Raw genomic sequence first — 24,291 nt, 5'->3', positions numbered from 1 at the left:
GAAAAAAGGGAGACTCGGCTTGGAGTAACCCTTGCTTGCTGTGTTTTTTAAAAGGAGCCAAGATGAACAGAGCTGGGATCAGGAAAGACTTTGCTACCTACCCCGGTGTCATCCTGGGGACGGTTAATTATGGCGTATTTTTGAATGTGCTTGATGCAAATCTAGCTGTGAAGTGTACAACTGGGGCACAACTGCTGCCACTGAAGGGGTGGGTGTGTGTGGGGCCCAATTTTTGGAAAAAAGGGAGACTCCGCTTGGAGTAACCCTTGCTTACATTGTTTTTTAAAAGAAGTCAAGATGAACAGAGCTGGGATCAGGAAAGACTTTGCTACCTACCCTGGTGTCATCCTGGGGACGGTTAATTATGGCGTATTTTTGAATGTGCTTGATGCAAATCTAGCTGTGAAGTGTACAACTGGGGCACAACTGCTGCCACTGAAGGGGTGGGTGTGTGTGGGGCCCAATTTTTGGAAAAAAGGGAGACTCCGCTTGGAGTAACCCTTGCTTGCTGTGTTTTTTAAAAGGAGCCAAGATGAACAGAGCTGGGATCAGGAAAGACTTTGCTACCTACCCCGGTGTCATCCTGGGGATGGTTAATTATGGCGTATTTTTGAATGTGCTTGATGCATATCTAGCTGTGAAGTGTACAACTGGGGCACAACTGCTGCCACTGAAGGGGTGGGTGTGTGTGGGGCCCAATTTTTTGAAAAAAGGGAGACTCCGCTTGACTCCGATTGGAGTAACCCTTGCTTACATTGTTTTTTAAAAGAAGCCAAGATGAACAGAGCTGGGATCAGGAAAGACTTTGCTACCTACCCTGGTGTCATCCTGGGGATGGTTAATTATGGCGTATTTTTGAATGTGCTTGATGCAAATCTAGCTGTGAAGTGTACAACTGGGGCACAACTGCTGCCACTGAAGGGGTGGGTGTGTGTGGGGCCCAATTTTTGGAAAAAAGGGAGACTCCGCTTGGAGTAACCCTTGCTTACATTGTTTTTTAAAAGGAGCCAAGATGAACAGAGCTGGGATCAGGAAAGACTTTGCTACCTACCCTGGTGTCATCCTGGGGACGGTTAATTATGGCGTATTTTTGAATGTGCTTGATGCAAATCTAGCTGTGAAGTGTACAACTGGGGCACAACTGCTGCCACTGAAGGGGTGGGTGTGTGTGGGGCCCAATTTTTGGAAAAAAGGGAGACTCCGCTTGGAGTAACCCTTGCTTGCTGTGTTTTTTAAAAGGAGCCAAGATGAACAGAGCTGGGATCAGGAAAGACTTTGCTACCTACCCCGGTGTCATCCTGGGGACGGTTAATTATGGCGTATTTTTGAATGTGCTTGATGCAAATCTAGCTGTGAAGTGTACAACTGGGGCACAACTGCTGCCACTGAAGGGGTGGGTGTGTGTGGGGCCCAATTTTTTGAAAAAAGGGAGACTCCGCTTGGAGTAACCCTTGCTTACATTGTTTTTAAAAAGAGCCAAGATGAACAAGTCATGGTTCAGCAAAGACTTTATCTACCCACTCCAGAGTCATCCTGGGGACGGTTAATTATGGCGTATTTTTGAATGTGCTTGATGCAAATCTAGCTGTGAATTGTACAACTGGGGCACAACTGCTGCCACTGAAGGGGTGGGTGTGTGTGGGGCCCAATTTTTTTAAAAAAGGGAGACTCCGCTTGGAGTAATTCTTGCTTACATTGTTTTTTAAAAGAAGCCAAGATGAACAGAGCTGGGATCAGGAAAGACTTTGCTACCTACCCTAGTTTCATCCTGGGGACGGTTAATTATGGCGTATTTTTGAATGTGCTTGATGCAAATCTAGCTGTGAAGTGTACAACTGGGGCACAACTGCTGCCACTGAAGGGGTGGGTGTGTGTGGGGCCCAATTTTTGGAAAAAAGGGAGACTCCGCTTGACTCCGATTGGAGTAACCCTTGCTTACATTGTTTTTTAAAAGAAGCCAAGATGAACAGAGCTGGGATCAGGAAAGACTTTGCTACCTACCCTGGTGTCATCCTGGGGATGGTTAATTATGGCGTATTTTTGAATGTGCTTGATGCAAATCTAGCTGTGAAGTGTACAACTGGGGCACAACTGCTGCCACTGAAGGGGTGGGTGTGTGTGGGGCCCAATTTTTGGAAAAAAGGGAGACTCCGCTTGGAGTAACTCTTGCTTACATTGTTTTTTAAAAGAAGCCAAGATGAACAGAGCTGGGATCATGAAAGGCTTTGCTACCTACCCTGGTGTCATCCTGGGGACGGTTAATTATGGCGTATTTTTGAATGTGCTTGATGCAAATCTAGCTGTGAAGTGTACAACTGGGGCACAACTGCTGCCACTGAAGGGGTGGGTGTGTGTGGGGCCCAATTTTTTGAAAAAAGGGAGACTCCGCTTGGAGTAACCCTTGCTTACATTGTTTTTTAAAAGAAGCCAAGATGAACAGAGCTGGGATCAGGAAAGACTTTGCTACCTACCCTGGTGTCATCCTGGGGACGGTTAATTATGGCGTATTTTTGAATGTGCTTGATGCAAATCTAGCTGTGAAGTGTACAACTGGGGCACAACTGCTGCCACTGAAGGGGTGGGTGTGTGTGGGGCCCAATTTTTGGAAAAAAGGGAGACTCCGCTTGGAGTAACCCTTGCTTGCTGTGTTTTTTAAAAGGAGTCAAGATGAACAGAGCTGGGATCAGGAAAGACTTTGCTACCTACCCTGGTGTCATCCTGGGGACGGTTAATTATGGCGTATTTTTGAATGTGCTTGATGCAAATCTAGCTGTGAAGTGTACAACTGGGGCACAACTGCTGCCACTGAAGGGGTGGGTGTGTGTGGGGCCCAATTTTTTGAAAAAAGGGAGACTCCGCTTGGAGTAACCCTTGCTTGCTGTGTTTTTTAAAAGGAGCCAAGATGAACAGAGCTGGGATCAGGAAAGACTTTGCTACCTACCCTGGTGTCATCCTGGGGACGGTTAATTATGGCGTATTTTTGAATGTGCTTGATGCAAACCTAGCTGTGAATTGTACAACTGGGGCACAAGTGCTGCCACTGAAGTGGTGTCTGTGGGGCCCAATTTTTGGAAAAAAGGGAGACTCTACTTGGAGTCACCTTGCGGTGTTTTACATGATTTTAGAAGGGTGTGCCATGCCTATATCTGTGTCTCGTCCTCTTTTTCCTCGTAACGCTGTTTTGTTTTCACATGACAATTTGTCCTTGTCACTTTCCCATGTGTTTGTGTTGTGAGTTGTTTGTCACCTTTTTGACACCTTTGAAGGTGTTTTCTAGGTGTTTTTATGTGTTTGTGATTGCCTGCCATTGTTTCCTATGCAGTTCAAGTTCGGTCCGTCGAACGTTCGACGAGCCGAACTCGAACGGGACCTCCGTTCGGCGAACCGACCTCGAGCCGAACCGGGACCGGTTCGCTCATCTCTAGTATTGACTCTGCATTGTTGGATGTCACTAAATAAACAAGTGACTGCAATGAGTTATTAGGTGATCACAAGGGTCAGCTGACAGCAAAGGATGGTTAATTCTAAAAAGAGTCACTGATGTCTCAGTGAGCAAACGTGACAGACATATAGTCAGTTGGTCATAAAGGTTGCATGCAGTGAGTGGTTTGGGGCAAAGGAGCTAAGGAGTCAGAAGGCAAGATGGCGTGAATCTAGAAAAAAGTCGGAGACACGGTGCAAACAGCATTGTAACTAGAGATTGATCCTCAAACAGAGTGGATCCAGACGATAAGAGACGGAGGATGGAACACTAACATCCAGGCCCCTAACCATCAAGGTATCGGGTGACTTCTACTTGGGACAAATTCTAGAGCTCAAGTGATCTCTTACTTATCAACTTCATGATCAACATTTTTTCCTCAGTCAACTTGAAGATCTTCTCTGGTGCTAAAGATCAGCGGGTAAAAATAACACTAATTTTCTTGCTCTGTTTCCTGTTCCCATGTGTAAGTGACTTGCCCCCTGTTGCACCTTGCTTTAGTTTCTTGACCTTGATTCTGACTTTCCATCTTGAATACTGTACCGTCTCTTTGTTCTGCTATTTGTATAGGGAGATCAACGTTCTCCCCGGCACGCTATTCCTGCCTCTCGGCTGGCCTCCACTGCTGGTTCCACCACTTCTACGCGGTGTGTGTGTCACTCACCCTGTCTGCCATGCTGCACATTTACCAGCCTCCGTCTCCTCCCAGAACCTGCGTTCTCTGAGCAGAACCCGTGGGAGCGCGATTAGGCAGCGCGCTCCACACTACGTAAGTTAAAGGAACAGTACACCAGTTCCTTGTTGTGATGATCCTTATTGCTGGAATGCCCTTTTATTTATAAGGCACCTTTTGGTTTTGGAATGTTGCTTGGGTTCAGGCCCTCTACTACAGTGCTCTGTGCTCACTGACTGTGCTCTGTGCTGCTGTGCAAGCTACTTACTCTCTCTCCACAGTATCTCTAGCTAACGGCCTGTTATTCCTAACTACACTGCATGCCTTGGACTCCACTTCTGCTGTTTAACCTCTGTGGTTGGTGCAAAGTTTTCCGGATTCCTTCAATGGCTGGATACGCTTTGCCAGGTCGGTGCAGAGCATTATGGATTCCTTCTATGGCTGCATCCGCTTCGTCAGAATTATGCAACGCATCTCAGATTCCTTCTATTGCTGGATCCATTTTGCCAGGATGGTGCAAAGCATTCCGGATTCCCTCCTCTGACTGAGTCAGCATTCCACAGGCTAGTATGAACTGTTGCAGACTATTTAAATCGTCCCTTTGGCAAGCGGCTTCCTGACCTTCTGGGGTTGTGCCGGGATAATCCCTGTATAGGAATTTTCTTCTGGTTGCTCCTCCTGCAGTGCTCAGCATCATGACCCTCTGGGCCCTCTCATCCTTAGCTTTGTTCACGATCTCTTTAAATAAACCATCTTCTGGTTTCTTCAAAGTTCTCTCCAGTCTCTAGCTGTATCAGGCAATCTGCTGACACTATTCACCTGATGGTCCAGTGAGTCCACAGAAACATCTCCATTCCTCAGCGGTGTGACACAATTCCTGACTCCTAGCTACAGGATTATCTGGCCTAGTACCTGTCACATTGTTTGGGTTACTACATCTTATCTGCTTCCCTGGGGATGAACTTCAACCCCATTCCCTGCTCCTGAACTTATACAGTGTTAACACTGCTACTTTCACCAATCTGTGACTGTTTTAGTGGCCTAAGCCTGGAAATACTCCTCAGATGTATCTTTTAGGCTTCACACCCTAGTCTAGCCTATGTTACATAAATTGCTGCTTAGACAATCTTCATTTTGGTCAGTTACTACAACATGAAAGGGAACCTGTCACCACTTTTTTGCCCCATAAGCTGTGGCCAGCACCAGTGGTCTCTTATATACAGCATTCTAACATGCTGTATATAACAGCCCAGGCCGCTGTGTAGAACATAAAAAACACTTTCTAATACTCACCTAAACCGGTCGCTGTGGTGCATGTGGGTCAAATGGGCGTCTTCGTCCTCCGGTGCTGGCGTCGCCTCTTTTGGCCATGTTTGTCCTCTATCTTCTGAAGTCACGCATTCAGGTCCTGAGCAAGCGCACTTTGATCTGCCCTGAGCAGGGCAGATCAAAGTATTGTAGTGTGCATGCGCGGACCGGCAAGTGTGTATGACGTAGACGCGTCACGTGCATCGTGGCTTCAAAAGATGGAGGACGAAGATGGCCCATTTGTGCCATATCCACTGCAGCGACCGTTTAGGTAAGTATTTTAAAGTGTTTTTTATGTTTTACACAGATGCCACAGATTAGTGTAGGGACCCACAAAAATGAGGATCCGTGACATGGATTGTGGGCTTCCGCACTATGGCCATATTACCTACCAATACCTCATATATTTATTTATTCTTTTGCACAGAATATTTTATACAGGATGCAGGCAGGCCTCTTTTTGTTAGGCCTTGCATACTATAGTCACTGTCCCTTCATGGAGCACATATTTAGTACTGGCGCAGCCCGCTTGCATCTATTGGGATGGGCTTAACTAATAGGCTGCTTACCAGATACTGTGAATCTGCATGTGTCAACAGTGACCTATGCAAGCCACAAGTGTGCAATTTTACCATCAAGCTCCTTTTGCACCTGTGATGTCTCCATTTAATTGAGGTTTTGCTGCATGCTGGTAGTGCATTAGTGTTTTAGCCTGGGTAGTTTACATCTTCTGCCATTAGTCTGTGAGTATTTGCTGGACTTTAAATAAAGTTCAGTTTTGGAACCAGAGTTGACCTAAACCCCAATGGAAGTCACTAATTGGGCAGTTCGGGTCTCCACCCACATGTAGCCAGCCATAAATAAAACACTTCCTTGGGTGGGTGCGGGTTTTTCCATTTTTTTGTTTGGTGCACACTACATCAGATGACTCTGTTGTTATCCCAGTGCAGGCCTTCAAACACTACAAGTGGCTCTCACTGGGCTGAGCACCAAGTGCATCTGAGCAAAGCGATGCTCACGTGAGTAGATTGTATACATAAAAGACCCAAACTCCCAACCAAACTATGATTTTTAACTAAAGTCTGTGTGCCGTCCGCATGCCAGCAGCCTGCCGCTGCTCGGGTCCGGACATTCCGGTGGGTGGCTCGAGGTCTCCGGACCCGGGGGATCCCGCGGACACTCCGAATGAAAAGAGTCCGGGGGTGGTGGACGTATATGTACAGGCTGGGCCGTACTAGGTTCGTGATGCCACCCACGGTATGTGGTGATATGATATGGGACAACACCGCTGCAGTTACGGGGCACCCAGGGGAGATGTTGTGCAGCAAGTTGTTAACCCCTCCGTGGGCAGGGATGGTGGCCCTGGGACCCGTTGGGGTTTGTGCTGCAGGGAGATGGGCGACCACAGGGTGCTGGTGTACTCACAATTAAGGAAACACACGAGTCTCTGGTAAACCAAGGTGAGGGTGGTCGGTGCCCGCAGCCGGCTGCGTTCTGGTTCCCCCACTCGGCTGGTGGTCTCTGTCTTTCTCCTGCACCTTTTTTAGAATGGTGGACTTCCTGTGCTTTCAACTTCAGGAGTCCGCTACCTGCTGGATGTGGCCTAAGGAGGCCTTGCCCTCAGATGCTGGCCCGTGGGATCTCTGAGCTGTGGCAGTGGCCTGTTATCCCCCTCGGTGGGCTGTTGCCTTCAATCGGGACTTTGAGTGGGACAGGACCTCTAGTCTGACTCAATCAGTTAAGTAACCAGTTCCAGTCGCTTCTGGACTCCTACCCTGGTACCTGTCAGTTTTCCTTCAGGCCTGAGACACAGGCCTGACCTCCACTCTCCCTGAACTCTACAACTGATCTGTCTGTTTACTTTCCCCGCCTTCGAGCTGTCTAGACTCCTAGGTGGGCGTCTTCCAACCACCTGGTTCCGCCCCCTGGTGTGTCTTTCAAGCCCCGAGGAAGGTGATTAGGGTTTTAAGGTTGGCTGATGTCACCTGTGAGGGAAGGGTGTTGTGTGGGGCCCTATTTGTGACTACCTGGCCCGGCCAGGGCGTCACTCACATCTGTGTTCGGTGCGAACACTGAACGTCAAACCTTGGGATCGCTCATATGTAGTTGCATTCTAATTCTAGTTATATAGAGGTCTTTTAAAATCAATTGGAAGACTAAATAATAATTTATCTTTCTCTAAATCAATACGTTTTTGTAAACATTGATGAGAATCAATATTATCCACAATTTATTTCAACACAAGTGACAGCCTATTTAAGAGTTAAAATCACTTGCTGCTTAACTGCTTGTTTCCCACTCCTGATGGGACTAATTAACCTAGGGAAGAATGGTGATAAAAGAGATTTGTTTTATTCATTAAATAAGATTGTCATTTTAAATCTTTTAATTATCTAGTTTTCCACTGGGAACCAACTGTGCACCAAATGTTTTTCTTGCTGTCCAAACAGACCTTCTCCATTTACACATTCACTATTACTAGCAGGTATAGACATTCAAACTATTTTCTGTAGACATTTTGCAAATACTTAGTATCTGAAAGAGAATATGTAAGTTAGGCGCCCTTTACACGTCAGTGTTTCTGGTAAGTAAGTGCTTTTTATGTACGTACCAGATTCCCTGACATTTGCAGACCCATTATAATCAATGGGTCTGCTCACACATCAGTGATTTTTCACTGAACGTGTCTCCGTGAAGCGTACATGCGTGTCCGTGATTCTGCACGGAGACAAGTCCGTTTTTTTCTGGCATCACTGATGACCCACGGACCACACTATGGTGTGATCCGTGTGTGATTCATGAAACACGTACCAGAAAAACACTGACATATTAACCTTCGTCCGGCTGAGTAGGTACAATTGTAACTATTTCGTTTTAAAATTGCAATACATTTTTTTTTCCAAAAGCCATAGAGGGCTGAAATTTCATGACATCTCTGCCGTTTTGGTCCAGAATATATTGGCCAAATTTCAATAAAATATCTCCACCCCCTTCCGAGATAAGGGGTCACTGTTAACGTTGTAAAATTATGCAGCCTGACGAAGGTTAAATAATAAACATTTTCAACTAACCTTTCCAGCGATTCGCTCTGGAGCCTCCGATCTCTGCAGCTCCTGCCCGGCTCATGAATATTCATGAAAGCAGAAACAGCCGACCCAGAAGTAGCTGCAGAAAGCGGTGGGTGGACGCTGCAGAGCCGAGGAGTTCAGCATCATGGACAGCAGGAGCAAAGGCAGGTGAGTAATGTCCATTTGCAATCACGGATCACGGATCACAGATCATGGATTGCACATGGACAACCCATGTGTGCCGTGAATCACGGAACACAGAGGGACATGTGCGTGTTTTACAAGTCAGTGGTGAAGAACGTCAGTGTTTTTCACTGACGTGTGAAGGGGGCCTAAGGCCCCTTTCACACGTCAGTGATTCTGGTACGTTTGTGCTTTTTTTTAAATGTACCAGAATCACTGACATACGCAGACCCATTATAATGAATGGGTCTGCTCACACATCAGTGATTTTTCACTGCACGTGTCTCCGTGCGGCGTACTCGCGTGTGTGTGATTGCCGCACGGAGACATGTCCATTTTTTTCTGGCATCACTGATGTCCCACGGACCACGCAGTGGTGTGGTCTGTGAAACATGTGCCAGAAAAAAACGTGCATTTAAAATAATAAACATTTTAACTCACCCGGCTTCAGCGACGCTCTGTGCAGCCTGTCCTCCCTGCTGCTTCTAAGCCGGCTGATTACTGTCGCGCATCTTAATGATGCACGACACAGCCGACCCGGAAGCAGCTGCTGCAGGGGTCAGCGCCGGCCGGATGCTGCACCGCAGGAGGATTCAGCACCATGGAGAGCGGGAGCGCACACAGGTGAGTTGATTTCTAAGTGCAATCACGGGCCACGGAGAACGGAGCCCGGATTGCACTTAGACAACCCACGTGTGCCGTGATTCACGGCACACGCAGGGACATGTGCGTGTTTTACACGCCAGTGAAAAATGTCTGTGCTTTTCACTGACGTGTGAAACGGGCCTAAGGCATACGTATTCATTAGACCATTAGATGCCCTGAGGCCATGTGCGCAAGTTGCATTTGTTCATGTGTTTCCGCAGAGTTTTCAACTGCAGCATTTTAATGCAAAAATGCATGTTGTCACGCTCCCCGGTCCCCGTGCTGCGCTCTCCGGTCCCCTGCTGTGCTCCCCGGTCCCCATGCTGCGCTCCCCGGCTCTCCACAGCGCTCCCTGCTCACCGCTCTGGTTCCCGGTCCTTCCCTCCACGGCCTTCCTGCTCCCTCTCCCTCGCCTGCATCCTGTTCCCCGCTCCCTGCACTCCTCTGCTTCACAGGACACTCTGCCGGGCACTCCTGCTTCCTCTGCACCGCTTCCTGCCCTGGCTTCTGGCATACGGGCCTCGCGCATGCGCATTAGGGCGCGCGCGCGGTCACTTATCCTCTCTTAAAGGGCCAGCACCCAGAAACAGGATATTGCCTATACAGGTACAGGGTATAAGAGTATTCCCCCTCCAGGTGGGCGGGGCCTGTTCTACGTGTTTAGTAAGCTAGGAGTTCAGGTCCCCTTCTGCCTTGTCCGGTATTAACCCTTGTCTGTCTCATAGAGCCTGTCCTGCCACGCCAACCGGTTCTAACCACGCCAGCTCCAGAACTCCTGTCGGTGACTGTCGGCTGATAATCCACCACCTTTTCAGTCCCACCAGTCTCCAGTCCATGGCTCCGTGTGGTGACCTGCCATCTTGCTCAGCTGGTTTCGGATTCCGCCTGACATCTACCCGGCCTCTGACCCTGAGCCTCCTCACCTGGACTACCTTCTCCGTATGGACTGTCTTGTTACCAGGAGTGCTTCGGCTGCCGTGCATCAAGGCCCTCTTTTGGGGGATTGACCAGCTTGGTTGCCTCACCCGGGAAATCCGGTGTACGGTCCAGTGTTTCCACCACCAGATCCTAAAGCCCGCTTTACACATTACAAGATATCTTACGATGTGTCGGAGGGGTCACGTCGTAAGTGACGCACATCCGGCATCGTAAGGTATGTTGTAGCGTGTGACAGCGACGTGCAATTGCGATTGAACGAAAAGCCGTTCATTGGATGCACGTCGTTCATTCCTGACGAATTGAATGTCAGATTGTTCATTGTACCCGGGGTAGCGCACATCACAATGTGTGACACCCCGGGAATGATGAACAGATCTCACCTGCCTCCTGCGGCTCCCGGCCCACAATGCGGAAGGAAGGAGGTGGGCGGGATGTTTACGTCCTGCTCAGCTCCGCCCCTCCGCTTCTATTGGCCGACTGCCGCGTGATGTCGATGTGACGCCAAACGTCCCTCCCACTCCAGGAAGTGGACGTTCGCCGTCCACATCGAGGTCGTATGGTAGGTAAGTATGTGTGACGGGGGTTAATCGTATGTGCGGCACATTCAACAAATTGTATGCGAAATTGCAACGTGTAAAGCAGGCTTTACACATGTGTTTTGATTTCCAGGCAAAGTGTATAGGAAATCGGGCTTTCTTGTGCGCACGATGCTTTTAAAAACGCAGTATTTTAGTTGCTTAAAATTTGTCAAAATCTCTGCGTTTGAAGAAACAACATGTCAACTGTTTTTGCCACTTTGGCAGCGTTTTGCTAACATTAAAGTCAATGATAATGATCAAAACGCATCAGAAAACAAATCCCTAGCATTTTACATGCTTTTTTGATGCAAAACGCATGCTTTTTTGACAAAATCAAGTCATGTGCTTTTGACATAATAGTGAGGTTATGACGTCTCCTTTTTCACACACATATAGTCCGACTAAAAAAAAAAGAAAAACAATAATTTAACTGTCAGAGTTCCGGGATTTCCAGTTTTCTTTTGAAGGATCTTGCCCTTTGTTAACATGGAGTTTTCTGTTCTGTTGCCCTACTTCCTGTCCATCTGTTTAAAAGCCGCCCCTAAGCTTAGTCTAGTTGCCTGAGTATACTGCTTCCTGTGTACTCCTGCCCTGCTGCTCTCATCTCCTGATTGCTGTTTGGATCCAGTTGAAACACCTGACACCAGCTCTGGACTTCACCTCTCATCCAACTGTGCTCGGACTCTGTCTGCCGTCTCTGGTCGGCACTTCTGCCCGGTCCCTTCCGTTCATATCCACCCTAGGACTCACATCACGTACGGACATTTCTTGGACTATATCTGTTGCCCTTTTTGTGTCCCGGCTGCTGCGCATTTAGGCCTTCTGGGGTGATTGCCGGACAGCCCCTGTATAGGGGTTCGCTCCTGGTGGTCTCCCTGGGGGAGTCCGGTGTGCAGTCCCGGGAATTCCCCTTTGCTCTGAACCCGGAAGGTATTTACTGTGTTTATGTTCCACTGTGTATATACTGTTCTGTGTGCATATTGCGGTTACATATTACTGTGTATATTTTGTTCTGTTTACATATTGCGGTTACGGTACTTATTATTGTGTATATTCTGTTCTGTGCACATATTGCGGTTACATATTATAAAACGTCTTTTGCACCAAGAACTCGTCTCTGGTTGTCATTGCCCTAATGCAATCGAAATCCTCAGTACATACAATATTACATTAACATTATCTTATACATAAAAATTAGATCACATTAATCTTTTTATTAAAATTAGCTATTTTGTGTATGATTTAAAGCATGATATTTGTTATCATTTTTTACCATTTTTTTCATAGTGTTTGAATGTTTAAACTTTATTTAGTAGTGTATTTGTAATCAAAATGCATCTGTCTTTAAGCACAGAAAATGCATGTAAAATGCGGTAAAAACGTGGCAAAACCGCATGCGTATTTCCAGCGTTTTTGTAGTCAAAACCAAATTTGACATTGACAAATTCTGCCAGGGGATGCGTTCATTTCTGCAAGGTACTGGACGCAACGTGCGCACATGGCCTAATAGAACTATGGGGCTAATTCAATAAGACTGGTATTCCTGGAGAGCGACACACTTAATTCATTGAGAGGCACACAACATTTAGTTAATTAGGCACCTTTTGTAAACTGGCGAGTGCTACCAACAGAAATGCAATGCAGTCAGGGAGTATAGTGGATTTCTGGAGGAAGTTATAACACTAAATTTACGTAACTTTTGGAATTTGATGGGTGGACGTAGCCATGGTCCGCGTCTTACCCATAATACACCCATATTAGTGTAGCTGGTCAAGCAAGACTGGAGTTTAACCACTGAATATTGCAATATTTTCAAGCATCTTCCAAGTTGTGCAAAAATATTGTGACATATTAAGGTGTTTTACTCTAGATTTCTGACATATACACCTTAAAGAATCGGCCTTTAAAGGGAACCTATCACCACTTTTTTGGCCTATAAGCTGCGGCCACCACCACCGGGCTCTTAGGCTATGTGCACACGTTGCTTTTTTTTCAGCGCGGAAAAAAACGCACCCTCTGGCAGAGGGGAGAATTGTAAACAATGCTTTTTGAGAAAAAGGCGTCGAAAACGCATGCGTTTTTCATGCGGTTTTCATGTGTTTTTCATGCGTTTTTTTAGGTGCGTTTTTTAAGACTTGTCAGTGTTAATAAAGTTGGCTGAACACAGACCTTTGGAAAAAAAAACCTGTGATGTCATTTCCTTCTCCACATTCTGTTTGGATAAATGGGAGGGCTTGGAATGGAAGGAGCACCATTTGAATTTTGGAAAAGTTGAAATAAACTTCGCGCACCATGTCACATTAGCAGAGCCCCTTGGGTACCTATACATCAGAAAACCCCCACAAGTGACCCCATTTTGGAATCTGCACCCCTCAAGAATTTTATTCAGGAGTATATTAAGCATTTTGAATCCACAGCTACTTCACCCAAAATGTTGCTGTAGCAACAATATTCTCACTTTTAGGCCCGTTTCACACGTCAGTGAAAAACACTGACGTTTTTCACTGGCGTGTAAAACACGCACATGTCCCTCCGTGTGGCACGCATGGGTTGTCTAAGTGCAATCCGGGCTCCGTTCTCCGTGGCCCGTGATTGCACTTAGAGATTAACTCACCTGTGCCCGCTCCCGCTCTCCATGGTGCTGATCGCTCCCGCGGTGCAGCATCCGGCTGGCGCTGACCCCCGCAGCAGCTGCTTCCGGTTCGGCTGTGTCGCACATCATGAATATGCGCGACAATAATGAGCCGGCTCAGAAGCAGCAGGGAGAACAGGCTGCAGAGGACATCGCTGGACGCCGGGTGAGTTAAAATGATTTTTATTTTAAAAGCACGTTTTTTTCTGGCACGTGTTTCACGGACCACACCACTGCGTGGTCCGTGGAACATCAGTGATGCCAGAAAAAAATGGACATGTCTCCGTGCGGCAATCACGGACACGCGGGTACGCTGCACGGAGACACGTGCAGTGACAAATCACTGACGTGTGAGCAGACCCATTCATTATAATGGGTCTGTGTATGTCAGTGATCCTGGTACGTTTAAAAAAAAAACAAACGTACCAGAATCACTGACGTGTGAAAGAGGCCTAAGGCTATGTGGCCATGATCCAGCGACACGGCGTCTAGTACACAGTGTCAGCCTTCCTGCAGAGATGTGAATGTTGACCACGGGAGAACGCAGCTGCCCATGCCCACGATTTGGGTTCAGGCTGCTGTGGATTTTGGCTCTATACTACCTGCAGAGAACACTCTCGTCTCCGCAGCATAAATTGACATGCTGAGGCTCGGGAAGCTGCGCCACCGGTCAGTTTATGCTGCAGAGAAAAGAAGCACAGTGGACATGGGATCTCCAAAAATCCTTCCACTGTGCTTCTACTGCACAACGCAGCGTTATGGACGCAGGGAAAACACTCAGCGCCCATAACGCTGCAAACCCTGATTGTGGGCACACAACCTAAAAAGCGTCAATGGATGAATGGATGTCAAATATATATAACGTCCCACCCCCACCTGCATATTCTAAGCTGGCACCTTTAGTACCTTTCATGTGGCACTAAAGGGTGCCTAGCTTAGTATTTATCCAATTAAAAAAACAAAAAACAATGAAAAAAATGGCGTGGGGTCCCCCCTATTTTTGATAGCCAGTCAGGGTAAAGCAGACAGCTGTAGCCTGCAAACCACAGCTGGCAGGTTCATCTTGGCTGGTGATCAATTTGGAGGGCTCCCCAGGCTTTTTTTTTTATTTATAAATAAAGAATTAAAAAAAAAATAACGTGGGGTCCCCCCAAATTAGATCACCAGCCAAGGTGAAGCTGACAGCTGGGGTCTGGTATTCTCAGGGTGGGAAGAGCCATGGTTATTGGACTCTTCCCAGCCTAAAAATAGCAGGCCGCAGCCGCCCCAGAAGTGGCGCATCCATTAGATGCGCCAATCCTGGCGCTTCGCCCCAACTCATCTAGCGCCCTGGTGCGTTGGCAAACGGGGTAATAAATGGGGTTGATACCAGATGTGTAATGTCACCTGGCATCAAGCCCAGCAGTGATGTCACGGCGTCTATCAGATACCAGACATAACTAATTGACAGTAAACAAAAGGAAAAAAAAGTGACAAAAAATTTTTTATTAGAAAAAACACTTCCCAAATCATTCCCTTGTTCTCCAATTTAATCAAAAAATTTGAAAAAAATGGGTCCGCAGAAATCCATATGGACGTCCCACGTCGCCTCTGGACCTTCTAGAATATGGGGGCACGTTCAGGGAACGTATCCCCCATTTTCTAGGAGAGCAGACCCTCCATTTGAGGAGAGTGGGTGCCAAAAATCTGCACCCACTCTCCCCGGGTCACAGCTGCAGAGTGCGAGCAGCCAGCACAGCTCACACTGAACACAGTGCTGGCTGTCAGCTGCTCTGCTCACGTGACCGCACTGACCGGCGTCTGCTGTGAAGGAGGAGGGGGCCGTGGGGGATCAGCGCTGCAACCGGACAGGTAAGGGGATATACCGGGGGAATAGGGGGTCACCGGGCAGGGCCTGGGGGGCATTTTTCTGTCACATGTGTTATTGCACATGCGACAAATCATAGGAGCAGGGCGGCCGGTGCGCTACTGTGCGCGCGGCCATGTTGGATTTTCGGGAGGGTGGTCGGGGGTTGGGGCGGGCACTTTGGCGACACCGGGGGCTTTCCTGGACTTTGCCAAGAAGTGAGGTCAACAGGAAACCTCTTGACCTCACTTCCAGGTAAATGCCTGCGTTCTGGCGTGCCGACAAAGGCCGCGGACCGCAACAAAAAAGCAGCTCACTGCGGTGTAGCTGCGTTCTGACCCGCATCATTGATTTAATGGGGGAGAGAACGCAGCCACAACGCACAAAAGAAGTGACATGCTGCTTTTCTTTCCGCACCGATTTTTGGCATCCAAAACGCTGCGTTTAGAAACGCAGCGTGTGCACTGATTTTTCGGCTTTCTCATACACTTTGCTGGGAAAGCTGAAAGCATGCAATTTGCCACTGAAACGCTGCGGTTCTAAACGCAGCGTTTCCGCGGTAAAAAACGCAACGTGTGCACACAGCCTAAAATACAGCAGTCTAACATGCAGTATATAAGAGCCCAGGCCGGGGGTATAACATAAAAAACACTGTATAATACTTACCTAACGGTCTCTGTGGTTGGCCTTATGGCCGTCTCCGTTGTCCAGTGGCGGCACCTCCTCTTTCGGCCATCTTCGTCCTCTTTCTGAAGCCTTGGTGCTACGTCATACACACTAGCGGGTCCTGTGCAGGCGCACTACAATACTTTGATCTTCCCTGCTCAGGGCAGATCAAAGTGCGCCTGCTCAGGACCTGAATTCCGGCGAGTGTGTATGATGTCGGACCCATCATACACCGCGGCTAGACAAGAAGGAGCACAAAGATGGACAAAGGGATCTTATACTGTATACAGCATGTTGGCAGAAAAACACCAAAAATGAGATGTGCTTTTGACTTGGTTTAAAGAAATTTTACTGCCAGATGATGCAGATTTGGTGCAGAAATGTCTGCAACCAAATGCTCAATTTACTACATGGCTTAATCCGGTAATTTATCATTTAGTTCAATGAGTTCACCTGAGTTGAGTTCACAGAGTTCACCTGAAGTCACAACTAAGGTACTGTGGGAACCATCAGCTGTGACCTAAGGTTAACTTACTGACATCACCCCTCTCACAACTGTGGATCTGTCAGGGTGTATCACAAGCCACAGTGATCATTCACATTTTCTAATGTGACTGCGCATTGTGAGCTCAGAATGTAGCAAAACTGGGATTGTCATGGGACTTCATAATCTGGATTACAGCAGACCTGCAGAGTTGTTTTGGCGGTTAATAAATTGGACAAAGAGTGTGTTTTTGTTTAGTTTTGTTGTTTTTAAATAAAGGATTGTTCTCTCTGTTTTGTGTTTATTTCTTTTTACTTACATAAACATCTACCCATTACTAATCTAGGGTTTCAGAGCAGCTGTGATTTTTTTTGAGATATCACAGCTGTCATTAACACCTTATATTATCCCAACTGCCACTGCTCCAGGGCAAACGAGATGAGCAGGGTAAGTGTCAGGATTAGCACATCTAAAGGATGTGCCACTTCTGGGGCAGCTGTGGGCTGCTATTTTTAAGCTGGAGATGGCCCAATAATCATGGGCCTCACCAGCCTGATAATACCAGCCCCCAGCTTTCTGCTTTATCTTGGTTGGGTATCAAAACTGGGAGGGACCCCACACCATTTTTTTAAATCTAATATATAAAGCTGAGCGTATGTATGAAGGTATGTGTGTGTGTGTGTGTGTGTGTGTGTACGTGTGTGTATGTCCGCTAAAGGAATCTGCACCGTTGCATTTACAATCACGAAATTTTGCACAGACACCCCATGTGACTCAGGAAAGTCATAGACTATGATTTGACAAGAAAATTTAACCCCGCGCTTTACAGCTACTCTCAAAAACCTGGCTCCATTAAAGTGACTGGAGCTGCGAGCTACAGGTTATTAATAGCAGCTGTGATTGGTTGCTATAGGAACAAAATAAATTGTTAGTATAAGAAGCTTATGCATCAGGTAATAGGATGTCGGTGGGGAGATGGATAGAGAGAGACAGAAAGAGACAGACAGAGACAGACAGTGAGAGAGAGACAGGGAAGCAACAGACAGACAGGGAAAGAGACAGACACAGATAGACAGGTACAGTCAGACAGGAAAAGAGCCAGGGAAAGAGACACAAAGGGTAAGAGACAAAAACAAGGAAAGAGACAGAGACAAGGAAAAAGACAGGGAAAGAGACAGAGACAGATGGGGAAAGAGACAGGCGGGGAAAGAGACAGACAGGGAAAGAGACAGACAGGGAAAGAGACAGGCAGGGAAAGAGACAGGCAGGGAAAGAGACAGGCAGGGAAAGAGACAGGCAGGGAAAGAGACAGACGGGAAAGAGACAGACGGGGAAAAAGACAGACACAGAGATAGAGAGAGACAGACAGAGAGACTGATACAGAAACAGACAGAGAGATAGACACAGACAGACATGGATAGACACAGAGACACACATGGATAGAGACAGACAGAGACAGACACAGAGACAGACACATAGAGAAAGACAGGGAAAGAGACAGACAGAGGGACAGACACACAGTTACAGAAAGACAAAAACAGATAGACAAACAGAGACAGACAGAGAGACAGACACACAGAGGCAGACAGACAAACAGAGAGGTAGACAGACACCCAGAGACACACACAAACAGAGAGATAGACAGACACACAGAGACAAACAAACAGAGATAGACAGAGACAAACAGAGAGACAGACACACAGAGGCAGACACACAGAGACAGACAGACAAATAGAGATAGACACACAGAGAAAGACAGACAAGCGGAGAGATAGACAGACACACAGAGACAGACAGACAAACAAAGATAGACAGAGACAGACAGAGAGACAGACAGACAAACAGACAGAGACTGGAAGAGAGACAGAGAGACAGTTACTATCCCAGGCAACGCCCGGGTACTACAGATAGTTATTAATATATCTTAAAATAACCTGCTTGGCGTTCCTTGTATTTTGATACACAATAAAGATAAAGCATACTGCTGGGGGCTGCAGGCTATTATTATTTTTCAGTTAGCCATTAAAAGGTATCAACAACTGAGTTCCACTGGAATTATGCACTTAACCATGTATGATGCTGATCAACCATAAACATGTAGCAACACACCCCAACCAAACCTTACGACAGATTTAACAGTACCTTGAAAATGTATTCATACCACGTGAACTTTTTCTCATTTTTTCACGTTACACTGACAAATATAAATATATTTTATTGGGATTTTATGTGATATACCAACACAAAATAGCCATTATAAAGGAAATAATACATGGTTTTCTAAATATTAAAAAATATAAATCTAAAAATTGTGACATGCATTTTTTTTCAACACCATGCAGTCTGACACCTTAAATATAATCTTGAGTGACCAATTGCCTCCATATGTCACCATATTTGTAAATTTCTTCCCTGTGCTTAATATATTCTCAGTATATCTACAGCTTTTCTGTGAAAGCCTCAAATGTTTGAGAATATTATTGATCAAAGTACATCAAAACCAAGTAACACACCAGACAAGTCAGAGTTAAAGATGTGTAGAAGAGTAAAGCAAGGTGAGGTTAGAAAAAAATAGCCAAAGCGCTGAATATCTCACGGAGCATTGTTCAATCCATCATCCAAATGGGATGTTGTGCTGTGGATTACGTCAGACCTGCAGGGTTGTATTGGGGGCTAATAAATTGGAGAAACAAAAATAATTATAATCATAATGCTTATTATTAACTATATTCTTTAATTTACAGACACCCCCCCCCCCGCCCCATCCCAAAACTGTAAAGTCCAAATTCGGTGCTTGGACGCTGGTTCGCTTTATCTCAGAGCCCAAACTCAAACTTTACAAATAGCTTGGGCAAGTATTCCGAACATCGGGATGTTTGCCCATCACTAGTTATTATGTCTAACGCGGGCTTTACACACTGCGATATCGATCCCGATATCGCTAGTGTGGGTACTCGCCCCCATCTGTTGCGCGACATCGGCAAATTGCTGCCCGTGCCGCACAACATCGCCCAGACCCGTCACACATACTTACCTGCCCGGTGACGTCGCTGTGACCGGCGAACCGCCTCCTTTCTAAGGGGGCGGTCCGTGCGGCGTCACAGCGACGTCACAGTAGCGTCACTGAACCGCCGCCCAATAGCAGCGGAGGGGTGGAGATGAGCGGGACGTAACATCCAGCCCACCTCCTTCCTTCCGCATTGCGGCCGGGAGGCAGATAAGGAGAGCTTCCTCGTTCCTGCGGCGTCACACGGAGCGATGTGTGCTGCCGCAGGAACGAGGAACAACTTCGTTACTGCTGCAGTAACGATAATCGAGAATGGACCCCCATGTCACCGATGAGCGATTTTGCACGTTTTTGCAACGATGCAAAATCGCTCATCGGTGTCACACGCAACGGCATCGCTAATGCGGCCGGATGTGCGTCACCAATTCCGTGACCCCGAGTTCGCATTAGCGATGTCGTAACGTGTAAAACCCCCTTTACACTAGTTATGTCTTACACTAAAAACATCTGCTCTAACCTATGTTCCAGTGGTGTTCTTCTGCTTGCTTATGACTGGCAAATCCATAAAGGAGAAGCTGCACATGACCTTAGGGAAAACTGTAACACACAATTGGATTTAAAAAAAGTTATTAACTAGGACCCAAATATTTTGATTGCTAATATCTCCACAACAGAGGAAAAAAATGTTTTATTTCGCTCAGCAGCCATTATTACACTGTGTGTCTAGTTGATAATGAAAAATTTGATAAAAGGTCCTCTTTAAGTACTGTGATAAACATACAATTATTTCTAATATTTAAGGATTGCACAGGGTGTGGAGTACAGGACTAGTGCATAGGATATGTGACGCCAATATTCAAAATGAGACAAAAACTGTGAATGAAATTATAGACTAGTAAATTTAACCTCATGAGACAACAGCAATATGGGTCTATGAGGGATCAGACCTGTAGCACTAATTCAAATTGGAAAAAGCTAACATTGTTGATGTTATCTATCTTGACTTTTCAAAGGTGATGCAGTACAACATAAAAGGTTGGTATATAAAATAAGAATAATGAGACTAGGCAAAATATGTGTAAATAGGTTAATATCTGGCTCAGTGATAGGAAGCAGGGTGGATATTAAAGGGAGGGTGTTGCGTTTTTTTTATTTTTGTATTAATAATAGTGATTATGAAATCAAGTATTTTTAATACAAAATTAAAATCACTGTTTATTTCGTTTTTATTTAATTCTAGTTTTACTGAAGCACTCGGGGCTGCCATCATGTATTTGGTGATTGGAACGACAATTACTCACCTCCTTTACGGCAGCCCCCTGTGCATAGAGGATAGTGGTCAGAATTCGACCCATTTAGTTACATACAGAAGGTGTCTGCTGTGAAATGGACACACCCCCTGGGCTGTCCAGATCACAGCAGAGGGAGGAGATCAGCACCATCTTTGTGGAGCTCATAGGTATGCTGTGTGCTTCACTTTACCCCTGTCACCCACTGGGATGGATGGGGTGAGTACTGTCGCCGGGCAACAGTAATTGCACTGTTACTGATCCTGGCGCTGCTCCCCACTCCCCCGCACTAGGCTGAGACCCCTCACACTCTGAAGTGACTCCCCCCTTCCCTGCACTATTCCACGACCCCCTCTCCCGCACTATGCTGCAGCACCCCTCCCCCATATTATGCTGTGGACCCCACTCCCCCATACTAGGCTGCGGTTCCCCCTACCCGCAATATGCCGCAGACCCCGCTTTCTGCGTGTGCTCATCTTGGGCCTCCGCTCCTTGTACTGTGATGTCTGACAGGACAGAATGCCGAGGCACAGGTCTGAGGTGAGTGCATGCGGCATTGGGATACAGTCAGCAGGCAGTGTGGGGGCATTGGGAAACAGTCAGCAGACAGTGTGGGGGCATTAGGAAACAGTCAGCAGGCAGTGTGGTGTCATTGAGAAACAGTAAGCAGGCTGTGTGGGGCCATTTAGAATCAGTCAGCAGGCAGTGTGGGGGCATTGAGAAACAGTCAGCAGGCAGTGTGGGGGCATTGCGAGACAGTCGGCAGGCAGTGTGGGGGCATTCAGAAACAGTCAGCAGGCAGTGTGGGGGCATTGGGAAACAGTCAGAAGCCAGTGTGGGGGCATTGAGAAACAGTCAGCAGGCAATATGGGGGCATTGAGAAACAGCCAGTAGGCAGTGTGGGGGCATTGCGATACAGTCAGCACGGTGTGTGGGGGCATTGGGAAACAGTCAGCAGGCAGTGTGGGGGCATTAAGAAACAGTCAGCAGGCAGTGTGGGGGTATTGAGAAACAGTCAGTAGGCAGTGTGGAGGCATTGGGATACAGTGCGGTGCGAGATAAAGTGGAGCACTATGCAGCTGGCCTTGGTGACACAATACATATTAGGATCACTCTGTGGCCACCAACAAAATGGCTCAGCACTGTGATCCTAAACTTCATCTTCCTTTATCCTGCTGGAAACCCCCAGATTGGGAGAGGGAGGTGACATCACACACAGGAGAGCAGACTCCGCCCACTTTTACTGCAGCTGTAATGTGAGATATTTCTACAGTACTTCTACAGTTGTTTATCAGCAGCTGCTCCCCCTAGTGTTTAAGAGTGGAATATATCAAACTTTTTTTTTTTATATATATATTTTTCTCAATTAAAACCAAATAATTTTATTTAAACATAACATTAAAACATTAATATTTTACATTTTTTCAGTTAGTAATTTTTTTTTTTTTTTTGACGACACCTTCCCTTTACCGGAACACATTCAGATTGAGTCACAGTTAACAGTGGGGTACCACAGGGGTCAATAATTGGCACTCATTTTTTTAACATATTTATGGATGACCTTGCAGGTAGCATAGAGAGTTGAATTTCAATATGTGCAGATGATACTAAACTCTGCAAGGTAATTAATACAGAGGAGTGTAATTTAATATTGCAGAGGGATTTGTGTAAGTTGGAGGCTTAGAATGAAAAAAGACAACTGAAGTTTCATGTACATGAAGGTCATGCAGTTGGGCAGAGGAAATAAAATGTATAATTATGTACTAAATTGTAAAACACTGGTTAAAGTAGTCACTGAAAAGGACTTGGGTGTATGGGTGGATGGCAAAGTCAATTTTAATGACCAGTGCCAGGTAGGTGCTGCCAAGGTTAATAAAATAATGGGATGCATTAACAGAAGCATGTTCATGACAAGAACATAGTTTTACCCCTATACAAGTCACTGTGTAGAATTTTAGTCTCTGGTGTATAAGAAGGACATAGGTGAACTACAGCAGGTGCAGCGAATAACAACCAAAGTTATTAAGGGAATGGGCAAACTGCAAATCTAAGACAGGTCACCAAACTTAGGGTTACTCAGTTAAAAAACTAAGGTTTAGGGGCGATCGTAATACAATGTTCTACTATATGAAGTAACAGTAGAGAGATCTTTCTCATAATCTTTTTACACCAAAGCCTGCAAGGGTTACAAGGGGACATCATCTACATCTAGAGGAAAGAAAGTGTAATCATAATCATAGATGGCAGTTTCTTTACTGTGCAAGCAGTGAAATTATAGAACTCAGCCACATTATGTTGTAATGATTGATTCATTAAAAACTTCAAGGAGTAGGGTCTGGATGCCTTTCTCGAAATATATAATATTACAGCCTATGGGTACTAGATTCTGTGACGGGGCATTAATCAAGGGAACTTGTCTGTTTGTCGTAAGTAGAGATGAGCGAACCGGTCGCGGTTCGGCTCGAGTTCGGTTCGCCGAACGGAGGTTTCGTTCGAGTTCGGTTCGGCGAACCGGTTTGGCGAACCACTCGAACCGCATAGGAAACAATGGGAGGCAATCACAAACACATAAAAACACCTGGAAAACACCCTCAAAGGTGTCCAAAAGGTGACAAACAACTCACAACACAACACAAACACATGGGAAAGTGACAAGGACATATACTCATGCGAAAACAAAAGAGTTGGACAAGGAAAAAGAGGAGGAGACACAGATATAGGCATAGCATGCCCTTCTAAAATCATGTAAAACACCACAAGGTTACTCCAAGCGGAGTCTCCCTTTTTTCCAAAAATTGGGCCACACAAACACCCCTTCAGTGGCAGCACTTGTGCCCCAGTTGTACACTTCACAGCTAGATTTGCATCAAGCACATTCAGAAATACGCCATCCTTCACTGTCCCCAGGTTGACACCGGGGTAGGTAGCTAAGTCTTTCCTGATCCCAGCTCTGTTCATCTTGGATTATTTTTAGAAACACTGCAAGCAAGGGTTACTCCAAGCGGAGTCTCCCTTTTTTCCAAAAATTGGGCCACACAGACACCCACCCCATCAGTGGCAGCACTTGTGCCCTAGTTGTACACTTCACAGGTAAATTTGCATCAACAACATTCAAAATTACGCCATCGTTAACCCTTCCCAGAATGACACTGGGGTAGGTAGCTAAGTCTTTCCTGATCCAAGCTCTGTTCATCTTGGATCATTTTTAAAAACACTGTAAGCAAGGGTTAATCCAAGTGGAGTCTCCCTTTTTTCCAAAAATTGGGCCCCACACACACCCACCCCTTCAGTGGCAGCACTTGTGCCCCAGTTGTACACTTCACAGCTAGATTTGCATCAAGCACATTCAGAAATACGCCATCCTTCACTGTCCCCAGGTTGACACCGGGGTGGGTAGCAAAGTTTATCCTGATCCCAGCTCTGTTCATCTTGGATAATTTTTAGAAACACTGCAAGCAAGGGTTACTCCAAGCGGAGTCTCCCTTTTTTCCA

The sequence above is a fragment of the Anomaloglossus baeobatrachus genome, chromosome 1 (genome assembly GCF_048569485.1).
Source record: "Anomaloglossus baeobatrachus isolate aAnoBae1 chromosome 1, aAnoBae1.hap1, whole genome shotgun sequence".
NCBI classification, from domain to species: Eukaryota; Metazoa; Chordata; class Amphibia; order Anura; family Aromobatidae; genus Anomaloglossus; species Anomaloglossus baeobatrachus.
This window is presented reverse-complemented; position numbering follows the sequence as displayed.